Source organism: Gorilla gorilla, chromosome 8 (genome assembly GCF_029281585.2).
Source record: "Gorilla gorilla gorilla isolate KB3781 chromosome 8, NHGRI_mGorGor1-v2.1_pri, whole genome shotgun sequence".
NCBI lineage: Eukaryota > Metazoa > Chordata > Mammalia > Primates > Hominidae > Gorilla > Gorilla gorilla.
Window position 1 is genome coordinate 88,683,098 of NC_073232.2, and position 16,587 is coordinate 88,699,684.

General features: G+C 42.4%; 1 pseudogene; it reads left to right on the plus strand.

Moving 5' to 3' along the window:
- The first annotated feature begins 12,635 nt into the window (after nt 1-12,635).
- LOC101143935 (G1/S-specific cyclin-D3-like) lies at nt 12,636-13,314 on the plus strand (annotated as a pseudogene).
- The last annotated feature ends 3,273 nt before the right edge of the window (nt 13,315-16,587 follow it).

A 16,587-nucleotide genomic window follows, 5' to 3' on the forward strand; every position in this document is an offset into this window, starting at 1 on the left:
ACCAGCCTGGGAAACATGGAGACAATCTGTCTCTACATAAAATACAAAAATTAGCCAGACATGGAGGCTCGCTACTTGGGAGGCTGACGGGGGAGGACCGCTTGAACCCAGTTCAAAGCTGCAGTGAGCTGTGTTCACACCATTGCACTCCAGCCTGGGTGACAGAGTGAAACTCTGTTTCAAAAAAAGAAAGAAAGAAAAGTAAATTAAAAAGTAAATCTAGAATTCCATGAATTATTGGCGCACATCCAGTGATGGTCTTCAGCAATGGTTCTCATGCTTTAGCTAAAACCATTTATAAATGCTAAACCTTGTTTTAAAAAAAATACAGATTCCTGAATCGCACTTCTAGATATTCTGATGAAGTAATTCTAAGGGTGCAGCCCAGAAATCTATATTTTAGTAAGCTCACCAAATACTTCTGACTCACGAATCAGTTCCCTGGACCAACTTTAGAAACTATAGTCTCCCAAAAACAGAAAGAAAACTTACTTGGGAATATACGAAGCCAAACTGCAAGAACATTAGTGTCAGATTCCAAAATCCAATGTTCACACTTTAAAACATTTGCCTATGGGCACTGGTACATGACTTTCAGTCTCACTGATCCTTCATGGTCTCCATAGCAACAATGGCTTAGAAAAAGAAATCACAGAGGAAATAAGAAAATTATTAATGCTACTTCTTTTTTTTTTTTTTGAGATGGAGTTTCGCTCTGTCGCCCAAGCTGGAGTGCAGTGGCGTGATCTTGGTTCAGTGCAACCTCTGCCTCCTGGGTTTAAGTGATTCTCATGCCTCAGACTCCCAAGTAGCTGGGATTACAGGTGCGTACCACCACACCTGGCTAATTTTTGTATTTTCAGTAGAGACAGGGTTTTGCCATGTTGGCCAGGCTGGTCTCGAACTCCTGGTCTCAAGTGATCCCCCTGGCTTAGCCTCCCAAAGTGCTGAGATTACAGACAGGTGTGAGCCACCACACCTGGCCAAAATAATGAAGTGTTTCATAATGATGATTTCTTATGCTAGATAAAATATTCTATTAATACCTGTATCCTAGGGTTTTGTGGGTGTTAACTGAGCCAATATACCTAAAATGCTTAGAACTGTAAGTGGCTAATATTAATATTAATCACTTAATAAATGTAATATGTTAGCTGGGCATGATGGCATGTATGTAGCTCCAGCTACTCTGGAGGCTATGGCAGGAGGATCACTTGAGCCCAAGAGTCTTAGGCCACAGTGACCTATGATTGTGCTTGTAAACAACCACTGCACTCCAGCCTGGGCATCATAGTAGACCCTGTCTCTAAAATATATATATATATGTGTGTGTGTGTGTGTGTGTGTGTGTGTGTGTATGTGTGTGTGTATGTGTATATATGTGTGTATATATGTAAATATACATATATGTGATATATGTATAAACTTAGATCTCTTCATATGTGTTACATACAATGTAATACATATATATGTGTTATATATAATATACATGTTTACATATTACACATGTTTATATATTGTTACATAAAATATATATCAGATGTAACACATGTAAATACGATATAACATATGTAACATAAATATGATATATACATATGATGTATACATATATGTAACATATATAAATAGAGATCTATATTTACATATATTACATATAAATTATATTATATATAATATAAATATGTAGTATAATACATATTATATATAATATAAATATGTAGTATAATACATATTATATATTACATATACTATAAATTATATGTAACATGTATAAATAGAGATCTATATTTATAATCTAATAGTATTCTAATCTGTGGATAGATTACAAATTAAGTAGTCCCCTCCTCACATTGGAACTGTAGATTGCTTCTAACTTTCCTACATATATGGCATTGAATAGTCCTGTATGTACCTTCATGTGCATCCCTAATTCAGATAGATTTCTAGTAATGGAATTACTAGATCAAAAAGCATGAACAAGTTTAAGAGATGGACCTATAATCACAATAATTAGAAAGTCAGTCAAATCTGTGTTGGAATCACCACTTATTCTATGACCTTGGTCATTTTGCTTAATTTTCTCAATTTTCATATCCATAAAATGGGGATAATAACAACATTCACAGGCATATTGTGATGTAATTAGACACAACACAATACTGTCACACAGTATGTTCAAAGTAAATGTAAGCTATTTTTATGAGGACGTTTGAAACGGCAGGGCATTGCTTCATCCTAGCATTGGGTGAGAAAGCATTGGACAGTTTTCAACAGTGACTCCATGTGGCCATAATAGAAATAGCAGTGGCAGAAAACACGTGTTGTCAGAAATGACCAGATTTATCAGTTCTTTCTTTGGTGTTTGTTAACAGGACTGTCCATTTGGATGGCCAAAGCCTGTGACCGAGATTCTTTTTTTTTTTTTTTTTTGAGACAGAGTTTCGCTCTTGTCGCCCAGCCTGGAGGTGCAACGGCAAAATCTCGGCTCACCGCAACTTCTGCCTCCCAGGTTCAAGCGATTCTCCTGCCTCAGCCTCCCGAATAGCTGGGATTACAGGCATGTGCCACCACACTTGGCTAATTTTGTATTTTTAGTAGAGATGAGGTTTCTCTATGTTGGTCAGGCTGGTTGCCAACCCCCAACCTCAGGTGATCTGCCTGCCTTGGCCTCCTAAAGTGCTGGGATTACAGGCGTGAGCCACTGTGTCAGGCCACGAGATTCTTGAATAATTTGATACAGACAAAGTTCAGGAAAGAGATAATGGGCCCTGCTAATCTTTTTTTTTTTTTTTTTTTTTTAAGATGGAGTCTCTTTCTGTTGCCCAGGATGGAGTGCAGTGGTGTGATTTCAGCTCACTACAACCTCTGCCTCCCGTGTTCAAGCGATTCTCCTGCCTCAGCCTCCCAAGTAGCTGGGATTACAGGTGTGTGCCACCACGCCTGGCTAATTTTTGTATTTTTAGTAGAGACAGGGTTTCACTATGTTGGCCAGGCTGGTCTCGAATTCCTGACCTCAGGTAATCCACCCGCCTCAGCCTCCCAAAGTGCTGGGATTACAGCGTGAGCCACAGTGACCAACCTGTATCTTTTAATATATTGCACATGTAATATACTGTGACACACACACACACATGAAGCAGCTTGTAATGATTTCTAAGGAAACAACATAACAACAGTCTATCTCTCTGCATAATATAACCATGAGGAGTCACTTTGGCAATTTTATTTGTATCTTATATTTCCCAGCAAAATCTAAGAGTGAATCTTAGTGAATGGTTGGGATTGGCATGCTGATGTAGTTCATGAAAGGCCTCCTCGCTGGACCTGCTAGAGAAGTTGGGAGGCCCAGAATTTAGAAATACAACCAGAAGTGATTACATAACAAGCATGTTGACTACATTAAACAACTGGCTTGTCAGATGATGAATATACACATTTCACTCATTTTAGTTCAGAAAACATGTCAATCTTAAGCAATTCCATGGTTTCTACAATCCACTCATAAAGATTAAATGAAAGAAAATATGATTTTAAAATAAGCTTTTGGCCAGGCATGGTGCCTTCCGCTTATAATCCCACCACTTTGGGAGGCCGAGGCAGGTGGATCGCTTGAGGCCAGGAGTTCCAGACGAGCCTGGCCAACATGGGGAAACCCTGCCTTTACTAAAAATACAAAAATTAGCTAAGTATGGTGGTGCACACCTGTAGTCCAGGTATTTGGGAGGCTGAAGGATGAGAATCACTTGAACCCAGGGAGCAGGGGTTGCAGTGAGCCTAGATTTGTGCCACTGCACTCCAGCCTGGGCAACAGAGCGTGACACCATCTCAAAAAAAAAAAAAAAAAAAAAAAAGAAAAGAAAAGAAAAAGAAAAAGAAAAAGACGTTAAATTTCTTTCCTAATGGCAGGTGGTAGGCTCCTAGTAGAGGGAGGACTATAACCCACTTCTTCTGATTCCCAGGCCAGTGCCTTTTATATTATACCTTGAAGATCCCCTGATCTTTACTTAATACTTAGGGATTATCCTTTTTCAAGATGCTAGGCTAAGCCACAAGGAACAGAACTATGAAATTTTCTCCTTGGACTTAAGCAATGAATAAATGAATGGAATTAATATAAACATATATTTTGGCTTCCCTAATATATAAGTAAATCTTTCTACATGTATTGGTCTAAAGCCAGTGAAAGAGGTTTGTGAGCTTTCCTTTTAAGTGTGAACTGAATGGCTGTGTGAAGTCAACTGTTTGGTTACTAAGGGCAATTTATCCATAGGAGTTTCTCCTTATTTAGACAACATAATGTTCATGGAAGTTGATCATACAAATTGGATCATCCTTGTCATATCCAATTAAGGGTGGAGAAGCAACGAGTGAAAAAGCACTCAGGGTACAAAACATTGCTCCAAGAATGCAATTCTCTGCAAACCTGGCTGCTGTAACTGCCTGTATCTCAAATTGAAGGCCACCCGGTCTGTGTGCTCGAATTGCAATTTTTGCTTCCCAAATAAGACTTTTTAAACGTAGAAATTCATCTCTATATTTTATTTGACTTTGACATGTTCAATCATTCATTGAACACTCAGGCATTTAACAAAGGAGATCAAGAAGTCCTGGCTGGGTGTGGTGGCTTATGCCTGTAGTCCCAGCTCTCTGGGAGGCCGAAGAAGGAGTTCGAGACCAGCCTGACCAACATGGTGAAACCCCATCTCTACTAAAAATACAAAAATTAGCTGGGTGTGGTGGCATGCACCTGTAATCCCAGCTACTTGGGAGGCTGAGGCAGGAGAATTGCTTGAACCCAGGAGGCAGAGGTTGCAGTGAGCCAAGATCGAGCCATTGCATTCCAGCCTGAGTGACAAGAGCGAAAATCTGTCTAAAAACAAAAACAAAAACAAAAAATAGAAGAAGCCCCCAGCATTAGAGCTGTGCATCTCACATAAGAGCTCAGGAATCTCTGCAGTCAGGGCTGGGGGAAGGCATGAGAGTGGAGGACTTTCAGTTTTACTCAGCCAATTTGAGGAGAAACGTAAAGTAATTTAACTGTATAGTTAGGGAAAGTGTCATTGTTATACTGTAACAAACATAGAAGTAACGGAGAAAATGCAAAACTTACATGATTTTAAAAATAAAAGACACAGTTTCATAGAATTTGCAAGATTGTGATAGTTCATGTGTTTCAAAACTGTCCTGTAGCTGGGACAACAGGCATGTGCCACTACTCCTGGCTAATTTTTGTATTTTTGGTAGAAAGACGAGGTTTTGCCACGTTGCCCAGCCTGGTCTCAAACTCCTGGGCTCAAGCAATTGACCTGCTTTTGCCTCCCACAGTGCTGGGATTACAGGTGTGAGCTACTGTGCCTGGCCCAGTATATTTACTTATTTATGTATTTAGCTTTTATTTTTATTTATTTATTTTGGAGACAGGGCCTCACTCTGTCATCCAGGCTGAAGTGCAGTGGTGCAATCTCAGCTCACTGCAACCTTCGCCTCTGGGGCTCAAGTGATTCTCCTGTCTCAGCCTCCCAAGTAGCTTAGACTACAGATGTGTGCCACCACACCTGGCTAATTTTTGTATTTTCAATAGAGATGGGGTTTCACCATGTTGACCAAGCTGGTCTCAAACTCTTGACCTGAAGTGATCTGCCTGCCTCAGCCTCCCAAAGTGTTGGGATTACAGGCGTGAACCACTGCACCTGGCCCAATATATTTATGTATTTATTTATTTTTGTTTTTGAGGCAGAGTCTTAGTTTGTTGCCCAGGCTGTAGTGCAGTGGCACGATCTCAGCTCATTGCAACCTCCGTCTTCTGGGTTCAAGTGATTCTCCCGCCTCAGCCTCCTGAGTAGCTGGGATTACAGGCACATGCCATGATGCCCAGCTATTTTTTGTATTTTTAGTAGATACAGAGTTTCACGATGTTGGCCAGGCTGGTTTCCAACTCCTGACCTCAAGTGGTCCATCCTCCTCTGCCTCCCAAAGTGCTGAGATTCCAGCTGTGAGCCACTGTGTCCGGCCTTATATTTATTTTTAATGGCAAAAATATATTGATACATGCTCGTTATAAAATATTTATAATTCAGACTTATATGGAGTAAAAAATTTAAAGTCTTCCCACGCCACAAGTACTCTCTAGACAAGTGCATCCCTCCTTAGAATAGGGAAGAGAGTTCTGTAACATGTCTTTACGAAAGTTTATGTAGTGAATCACTTATGTTTAAGTTGTTTCCATTCTTCTGCCATCACAAAAAAATGCTGCAGTGAACATGTTTCTACATATGACACTGCATGCTTGTGAAAGTCTGTCTATAAGGTGAATTCCTAGAAATGGAAATGTTAGATAAAAGGCATGAATATGCATTTAAAATTTACATGATTTAGAGGCCGGGTGAGGTGGCTCACACCTGTAATATCAGCACCTTAGGAGGCCGAGGTAGGAGGATTGCTTGAGCCCAGGAGTTCAAGACCAGCCTGGGCAACGCAGGCGAAACCCCATCTTTACCAAAAATGCGAAGATTAGCCGGATGTGGTGGCCTGTGCCTGTTGTCCCAGCTACTCAGGAGGCTGAGGTGGGAGGATCACTTGAGTCCGGGATGGGGAGGTTGTAGTGAGCCGAGATTGTGCCGCTGCACTTCAGCCTGGGGACAGAGGCAGACCCTGTCTTAAAAAAGACCTAGCTGGGCATGGTGGCAGGCACCTGTAATCCCAGCTACTTGGGAGGCTGAGGCAGGAGAATTGCTTGAACCCAGGAGGAGAAGTTTGCAGTGAGCCGAGATTGTGCTGCTGCACTCCAGCCTGGGTGACAGAGCAAAACACTCTCAAAAAAACAAAATAAAAACGAAATTTACATGATTTTCAGTTGGCTTCCTAGTATATCACATTAAAAATGGTCCCCAGTAGGCCATGCGCAGTGGCTCATGCCTGTAATCCCAGCACTCTGGGAGGCCAAGGCGGGTGGATCACCTGAGGTCAGGAGCCTGGCCAACATGGTGAAACTCCGTCTATACTAAAAATGCAAAAATTAGCTGGGCATGGTGGCAGGTGCCTGTAATACCAGCTACTTGGGAGGCTGAGGCAGGAAAATTGCTTGAACCCGGGAGGCGGAGGTTGCATGAGCCAAGATCGCGCTACTGCACTCCAGCCTAGGCAACAGAGCAAGACTCCGTCTCAAAAAAAAAAAAAAAAAAAAAAAAAAAATGGTCCCAAGTAAAATAACTGTTGCAATAGCCTTCAGGGAATCATAACAAGTCAGCAGTTGGACCTGAACTTTAATTTTTTATTATAGACTACAACCCTGTTGAGTATGTGCCATACAAAAATGGACTCTGTTTAAAAAGAAGATGAGAGGAAGTCCTATGATGCTATGCCATCGGGTGGAATTTCCTTGGGCAAATACTTTACTGTCATGATGAACTGTCAGTGATTCATTTAACAAATTTACCACCCGCCTACATCATGCCATTTAGGCCTTATACCAAGTCCATTTCCTCTACTTGGGAACTAGACTCCATCCCTCTGCAAGACTTACACAAGGACATAGCTCAGCAGCTTTCTCTTCTCTCTTCCATATCACTTATTTTCTATTTATTCTGGATAATTTTGATCAACATACAAACATGGTGTTTCTTCACACCCCATTTCTCTATTCACCTTTATAGTAAAATCCCTAAAATCATTTTCAGTGCTCTGTTTTAATTTCTGTCTTTTCATTTGTATTTGAATCTACTCCAGTAAGGTTTAAATGCCCATTTCTCCATTGAAAATGTTCTTATTAAGAACATCACACCCAGGAACTGACTCAGAGCAAGAGGACAGCTTCAACTCCCTATGATTTCATCTCCTACCTAGCCAATCAGCACTCCTGGCCCACTGGCTTCCCGCCACCCAGCAAGTTGTCCTTAAAAACTCTGATCCCCATATGCCTGGGGAGACTGATTTGAGTAATAATAAAACTTCAGTCTCCTGCACAACAAAAACAAACAAACAAACAAAACATCAGAGGCTGCGGGCGGTGGCTCATACCTGTAATCCCAGCACTTTGGGAGGCTGAGGCGGGAAGATCACTTGAAGCCAGGAGTTGGAGACCAGCCCAGGCAACATGGTGAGACCCATCTCTACAAAAAATTTATTTATTTATTTTTTAGAAAGAACATCGGTGACCTCTATATTTCTTTTTTTTCAAATAAATTTTATTGTGTATATTTGAAGTTTACAACATGATGTTATAGGATGCATATAGACAGTGAAATGGTTACTACAGTGAAGCAAATCAACATACCTACCATCTCACAGTTACTTTTTTTATGACAAGAGCAGCTAAAATCTGCTTAGTTAACAAAAGTCCCTAATACAGTACAATTTTACTAACTGCAGTGTTTGTTGTACATTAGATCTCTAGTTCATCCTACATATCTGCTTGTTTGTATCTGTTTTTTTTTTTCTTTTTTTTTTTTGAGTCTCTTTCTCTGTTGCCCAGGTTGGAGTGCAGTGGTGCGATCTCGGCTCACTGCAACCTCCACCTCCTGGGTTCAAGCCATTCTCCTGCCTCAGCCTCCCAAGTAACTGGGACTACAGGCATGTGCCACCATGCCTGGCTAATTTTTTGTATTTTTAGTCAAGATGGGGTTTCACCAGTTGGCCAGGCTGGTCTCGAACTCCTCACTTCAAGTGATCCACCCGCCTCAGCTTCCCAAAGTTCTGGGATTACAGGCATTAGCCATTCCCCCCCGCCGGCCTGCTTGTTTGTATCTTTTGACCTACATCTCCCCATTTCCTCCCCACCCCAATCTCTACATTTCTTGCATCAATTTCTGTATAGCACTTATCACTACTGACATACTACATATTTTACTTGGATTTGTTTATTGAATTTCTCTCTTCACTATAGGTTAAGCTCTATAAAAGGAAGGATTTTATTGGTTTTTTTTGTCACCATTGTATTCCCAGAATCTACAGCATTGCCAATAGTAATAAATTTGTCACTGTTGTTGAGACACGGTTTCGCCCTGTTGCCCAGGCTGAAGCGCAGTTCCATGATCTTGTCTCACTGCAACCTCCACCTTCCTGGCTCAAGTGATTTTCCTGCCTCAGCTTCCCGAGTAGCTGGGACCAGAAGCATGCACCATCATGCTGGGCTAATTTTTGTAGTTTTGGTAGAGACGAGGTTTCATCACCATGTTGCCCAGGCCAGTCTCAAACACCTGGGCTCAAGTGATCTACCCAATGTGGCTTCCCAAAGTGCCTGGGTTACAGGCATGAGCCACCACGCCTGCCTGATAAATGAGTAATAGTTGTCCAATATATAGTTAAATGAATTAATTTATGCTTATATTCTACTTGAGGAAAGACAAACTAAAGAGCTTCTGCACAGCAAAAGAAACTACCATCAGAGTGAACAGGCAACCTACAGAATGGGAGAAAATTTTTGCAATCTACTCATCTGACAAAGGGCTAATATCCAGAATCTACAATGAACTCCAACAAATTTACAAGAAAAAAACAAACAACCTCATCAAAAAATGGGTGAAGGATATGAACAGACACTTCTCAAAAGAAGACATTTATGCAGCCAAAAGACACATGAAAAAATGCTCATCATCACTGGCCATCAGAGAAATGCAAATCAAAACCACAATGAGATACCATCTCACACCAATTAGAATGGCGATCATTAAAAAGTCAGGAAACAACAGGTGTTGGAGAGGATGTGGAGAAATAGGAACACTTTTACACTGTTGGTAGGACTGTAAACTAATTCAACCATTGTGGAAGTCAGTGTGGCAATTCCTCAGGGATCTAGAACTAGAAATACCATTTGACCCAGCAATCCCATTACTGGGTATATACCCAAAGGATTATAAATCATGCTGCTATAAAGACACATGCACACGTATGTTTATTGAGGCACTATTCACAATAGCAAAGACTTGGAACCAACCCAAATGTCCAACAATGATAGACTGGATTAAGAAAATGTGGCACATATACACCATGGAATACTATGCAGCCATAAAAATGATGAGTTCATGTCCTTTGTAGGGACATGGATGAAGCTGGAAACCATCATTCTCAGCAAACTATCGCAAGGACAAAAAACCAAACACTGCATGCTCTCACTCATAGGTGGGAATTGAACAATGAGAACACGTGGACACAGGAAGGGGAACATCACACACCAGGGCCTGTTGTGGGGTGGGGGGAGGGGGCAGGGATAGCAATAGGAGATATGCCTAATGTTAAATGATGGGTTAATGGGTGCAGCACACCAACATGGCACATGTATACATATGTAACAAAGTTGCACATTGTGCATATGTACCCTAAAACTTAAAGTATAATAATAATAAAAAATATATATATATAGAATGTCATAGTAACACATTCTATGGAAAAAGAGCAGTTAGGAGAATGGAGAATATCATGCCATGCTTAGAGATAAAAGGGTTGCTATTTTATAGGGTGATCAGAAAATGCTTCTCTAATAAGGCAACATTTGAACAGAAGCCTGAAGGAAGAAAGGGAGTAAGCCATATAGGAGAGTACACGTCCAGGAAGGGAATACAGTAAGTGCTAATATCCTGAGGTGGAAATTTTCTTGGATGTTTGAGAAATAGAAAGGAGATTAGTATAGCAAAAGCCAAGTAGTTGAGGCAGAGAGTGCCAGGAAATGTGCTAGAAAGGATGTAGGAAGCGTGTTCACATTTGGTTTTGCAAGCGTTTAGCTTTTAAGCCTGGGTAACATGACAAGACCCCATCTCTACAAAAAATTCAAAAATTAGCTGAGTGTGGTGGTGCACATCTGTAGTTCCACCTACTTGGGAGGCTGAGGTGGGAGAACTGCATCAACCCAGGAGCTGGAGGCTGCAGTGAGCTAAGATTGCACCACTTCACTCCAGCCTGGGTGACAGAGGGAAACGCTGTCTCAAAAAATATATATATATATAGAATTTATCTTTTACTCAAGTGTGAAAGAAGCCCCTGGAAGATATGAAAAAGAAGTGTGGCATGATCACAACACTCTAGCCAGTGTGCTGAGACTAGAATGTAAGGAGCTTGGAATAGAGATGCAAACCAGTTAAGAGGTTATGGCAAAAATATAAGTAAGCTGAATGCAGCAACATATAAAAAGGTCATATATCATGACCAATTGGGATTAATCCCAGGAAGGCAAGGTTGGTTTAACATCTGAAAATTAACCAATATAATACATTTTATTAACAGAATAAAGGACAAAACCATATGATCATCTCAATGTAAGCTGAAAATATTGACAAAATTTCATGATAAAAATTATTAACAAACAGAATGGAAGGAACTTCTTCAACCTGGCAAAGGGCATCTACAGATCATCCCAGCTAACAATATACACAATGGTGAAAGGCTGAATGCTTTTCTTTTAAGGTCAGGTACAATACAAGGAGCTGCATTCCAACCACTTCTGTTCAACATTGTACTAGAGGTGCTAGCCAAGGTAATTAGGCAAGAAAGTGAAACAAAAGCTTCCAGATTAGAAAAGAAAAAATAAAACTATCTTTATTTGTAGATGACATGATCGTTGTATTAGTCCGTTCTCATGCTGCTTATAAAGACATACCCAAGACTGGATAATTTATAAAGGAAAGAGGTTTGACTCACAGTTCCCTATGGCTGGAGAGGCCTCACAATCATGGCGGAAGAGCAAGGAGCATCTCACATGGCAGCAGGCAAGAAAAGAATGAGAGCCACGCCAGAGGGAAACCCCTTATAAAATCATCAGATCTCGAGAGACTTATTCACTATCAGGAGAACAGTATGGAGGAAACGCCCTTCTGATTCAATTATCTCCCACTGTGTTCTTCCCACAACACATGGGAATTATGGGAGCTACAATTCAAGATGAGATTTGGGTGGAGACACAGCCAAACCATATCAATCTTTTTTTTCTTATTCTTTTTTTTTTTTTTTTTTTTTTTTGAGATGGAGTCCCACTCTGTTATCTAGGCTGGAGTGCAGTGGTGTGTGATCTCGGCTCACTGCAACCTCAGCCTCCCGGGTTCAAGCGATTCTCCTGCCTCAGACTCCTGAATAGTTGAAATTACAGGCACCTGCCACTACGCCTGGCAAATATTTTTTGTTTTTGTTTGTTTGTTTGTTTGTTTGTTTTGAGACAGAGTCTCTCTCTGTCGCTCAGGCTGGAGTGCAGTGGTGCGATCTCGGCTCACTGCAAAGTCCGCCTCCCGGGTTCAAGCCATTCTCCTGCCTCAGCCTCCTGAGTAGCTGGGACTACAGGCGCCCATCACCACCACGCCGGGCTAATTTTTTGTATTTTTAGTAGAGACGGTGTTTCATCGTGTTAGCCAGGATGGTCTCAATCTCCTGACCTCGTGATCCGCCCACCTCGGCCTCCCAAAGTGCTGGGATTACAGGCGTGAGCCACTATGCCCAACCGTATCAATCTTGTATATAGAAAAACCTAAGGAATCTACAAAAAAACCCTATTATAACTAATGTAATAATAATCTGCAAAGTTGTAGACTATGAGATCAATATACAAAAATTGACTCAATTTCTTTACATGTACAATGAATAACCCAAAACAAAACTGGGAATATAATTCTATTTTTAATAGTATCACAAAGAATGACAATACTTAGAAACAAATGATGGGCGCTAGCTTGCACTCCCGCCCTGCCTGTGCGCTGCCTGAGTGTGGAGCTGCTATGCTGCGAAGGCTCGAGGACCCGCAGCCGCCAGGGGATCAGCGCGTCCTGCAGAGCTTGCTCCCCTTGGAGTAGCGCTGCGTGCACTGCGCCTCCTACTTCCAGTGCGTGCAAAGGGAGAGCAAGCCGCACATGCGGAAGATGCTGGTTTACTGGATGCTGGAGGTGTGTGAGGAGCAGTGCTGTGAGGAGGAGCAGTGCTGTGAGGAGGAGCAGTGCTGTGAGGAGGAAGTCTTTCCCCTGGCCATGAACCACCTGCATGCTACCTGTCCTGCGTCCCCACCCACCCGAAAGGCACAGTTGCAGCTCTTGGTTGCGGTCTCCATGCAGCTGGCCTCCAAGCTGCGTAAGACTGGGCCCATGACCATTGAGAAAATGTGCATCTACACCGACCACGCTGTCTCTCCCTGCCAGTTGCGGGACTGGGAGGTGATGGTCCTGGGGAAGCTCAAATGGGACCTGGCCGCTGTGATTGCTCATGACTTCTTGGCCCTCATTCTGCACCTACCGACAGGCCTTGGTCAAAAAGCATGCCCAGATCTTTTTGGCTCTCTGTGCTACAGATTACACCTTTGCCATGTACCCACCATCCCGTTGTGAAAACAACCCAAATGCCTGTTAACTGATGAACAGATAACCATATGTGATATATATCAATACAATGGAATATGGCCTGGCATGCTGGCTCACGCCTGTAATCCTGCACTTTGGGAGGCCAAAGTGGGAGGATCACTTGAGCCCAGGAGTTCAAGGCCAGCCTGGGCCACAAAGTGAGACTCCTTCTAAAAAAATAAAATAAAATAAAAAATAAAAACAATGTAATATTACTCAGCCATAGAAAGGAATAAAGTACTAAACACACTATAACATGGATGAACTTTGAAACTATTATGCTAAATGAAAGATGCCAATCATGAAAGACCACATATGGTACGATTTCAATTATATGAGATGTCCAAAATAGGCAATTCCGTAGAGACAGAGAGTAGATAAGCAGTTGCTCAGGGCTGGAGGGAATGGGGTCATTGTGGGTGGGTGGTAACAGCTAAAGGACACAGGGTTTCTTTTGGAGTTGTTGAAAATGTCTTAAAAATGATTGTGGTGGTTTTTGCACAACTCTGAATATACTAAAAACCACTGAATGAGTACACCTGGGGACCCTGGTTCTCTGCCCTTTCTCTGGCCACTCCTTCCCTGTGTGCCATCCCTCCCGCAGTCTGCAGCCTCTGTTGCTCCTTAGTCCGCTGTTCTTGGCCATCTCTTCCACCTGTGACCACTCTCTCCTCATTCCCTCTGGGATGAGCTCACTCCTTCCTTTGGTACCAATTACTATCTATGGCAGTGGGTCTTGACTTTGGACAGACCCTCTAGAGACTCTGAGTGATTGGTCTGGGTGCAGCCTGGCCATAGAGCATTCTGAAAGCTCCTCAGGGCATTCTAATATAGACCACTGGACAGTAAAGCGTTAGTTTTCTCAGCAGCCTTGGGTCACTCCAACCCTGCACATTCCAAAAAAAGGACTGGCCCTTGACCACCTCCGGGGAGATAACTTCTGAGCACTTCGAATCTTCTGCCTTCATTTTTATTTTTTCTGAGGTGGAGTCTTGCTCTATTGCCCAGGCTGGAGTGCAGTGGCATGATCTCAGCTCACTGCAACCTCCGCCTCCCTGGTTCAAGTGACTCTCCTGCCTCAGCCTCCTGAGTAGCTGGGATTACAGGCACCGGCCACCACTCCCAGCTAATTTTTCTCTATTTTCAGTAGAGATGGGCTTTTGCCACGTTGGCCAGGCTAGTCTCAAACTCCTGACCTCAGTTGATCCACCCGCCTCGGCCTCCCAAAGTGCTGGGATTACAGGCATGAGCCTCCGCACCCGGCCGAATATTCTGCCTTGTAAGAATGTTTTTGTATGCCTGAGGCTTTGGGCTTTGCTGTATCAATACGACCTCTGTAGGGACTGAAACCTGAGTAGCTGGGGTCAATCACCCAGGAGCTTCATGCCCCAAGAAAAACCCTGAGCACTAAGGGTTGCTTGGGTGGGCTTCCCTGGTAGACAACCCTTAGCATGTGCTGCCACACATCATTGCTGGGAGAATTAACCACTGCCTGTCCAACTCCAGATTGGAGGCCTTCCTTTAGCATTTCTTGTAGCACACGTCTGGTGTTGATGAAATCCCCGAACTTTTGTTCGTCTAGGAAACTCTTTATTTCTCCTTTAGGTATGAAGTGTATTTTTGCTGGATATATTATTCTAGGGTAAAAGATTTTTTTCTTCAGCACTTAAAATATGTTATGACACTCCTTTCTGGCCTGTAAGGTTTCCACTGAAAGTCTGCTGCAAGACGTATTAGAACTCCATTGTATGTTATTTGTTGCTTTTCTCCTGCTGCTTTAGGATCCTTTTTTTATCCTTGACCTTTGGGAGTTTGAGTATTAAATGCCTTGAGGTAGTTTTCTTTATGTTAAATCTGCTTGGTGTTCTATAACCTTCTTGTACTTGAATATTTATATCTTTCTCTAGGTTTGAAAAGTTCTGTTATTATCCCTTTGAATAAACTTTCTACCTCTATTTCTCTACTTTCGCTTTAAGGCCAATAACTCTTAGCTTTGCCCTTTTGAGGCTATTTTCTAGATCTCATAGGCATGCTTCATTCTTGTTTAATTTTTTTGTCTCCTCTAACTGTGTATTTTCAAATAGCTTGTCTTCAAGCTCACTGATTTTTTCTTCTGTTTGATCAATTTAACTATTAAGAGACTCTGATGCATTCTTTATTATGTCATCTGCATTTTTCAACTACAGAATTTCTGCTTGATTCTAATTATTTCAATTTTGTTGTTAAGTTTGTCTGATAGAATTTTGAATCCTTTCTCTGTGTTATCTTGAATTTCTTTGAGTTTCCTCAAAACCACTATTTCGAATTCTCTGTCTGGAAGGTTACATATCTCTATTTCTCTAGGGTTGGTCCCTGGTGCCTTAGTTTGTTTGATGAGGTCACGTTTTCCTGGATGGGCTTGATGCTTGTGGATGTTCTTTAGTGCCTGGGCATTGAAGAGTTAGGTATTTATTGTAGTCTTCTCAGTCTGGGCTTGTTTGTACTCATCCTTGGAAAGGTTTTCCAGGTATTTGAAAGGATGTGGGTGTTGTGATCTAAACTGTATCTGAGTAGGGGACACTCCAAGCCCAGTGATGCTATGGTGCTTGCAGACTCATAGAAGTACTGCCTTGTCAGTCTTAGATAAGATCTGGAAGAATTCTCTGGACTACCAGGCAGAGACTTTTATTCTTTACCTGTAATTTCTCCCAAACAGTCTCAGTCTCTTTTTTTGTTTCTCTCTCTCTCTGTGCTGAGCCACTTGAAGCTGCAGGTGGGCTGACACAACATCCCTATGGCTACCACCACTTAGACTGCACTGGGTCAAACCTAAAGCCAGCAAAGCACTGGGTCTCACTCAAGGTCCCCTGTAAACACTGCCTGGCTATCACCGATGTTCATTCAAGGCCCTAGGGCTCTGCAGTCAGCAGGTGGCAAAGCCAGCCAGGCTTGTGTCTTTCCCTTCAGGGCAATGAGTTCCTTCAGGCCCTAGCGGGTCCAGAGATGCTGTGTGGGAGCCAGGGACTGGAGTAAAAAACCTTAGAAATTTACCTGATGCTTTATTCTAAGGCGGCTGAGCTGATACTGAAACCATGAGACAAAGTCCTTTCCACTCTGCCTTTGCCTTTTCACAGGCAGAGGAAACTCACCCTGTGGCCACCACCACAGGCCCACAGAGAATACTGCCAGCCTACGGTCGATGTTCACTTAGGGCCCAAGGGCTCTTAAATCACTTGTGGTGAGTGTTTCCAGGCCTGGGACTCACCCTTTAGGGCAGTGGGCTCCCCTTTGGCCCAGGGCACGT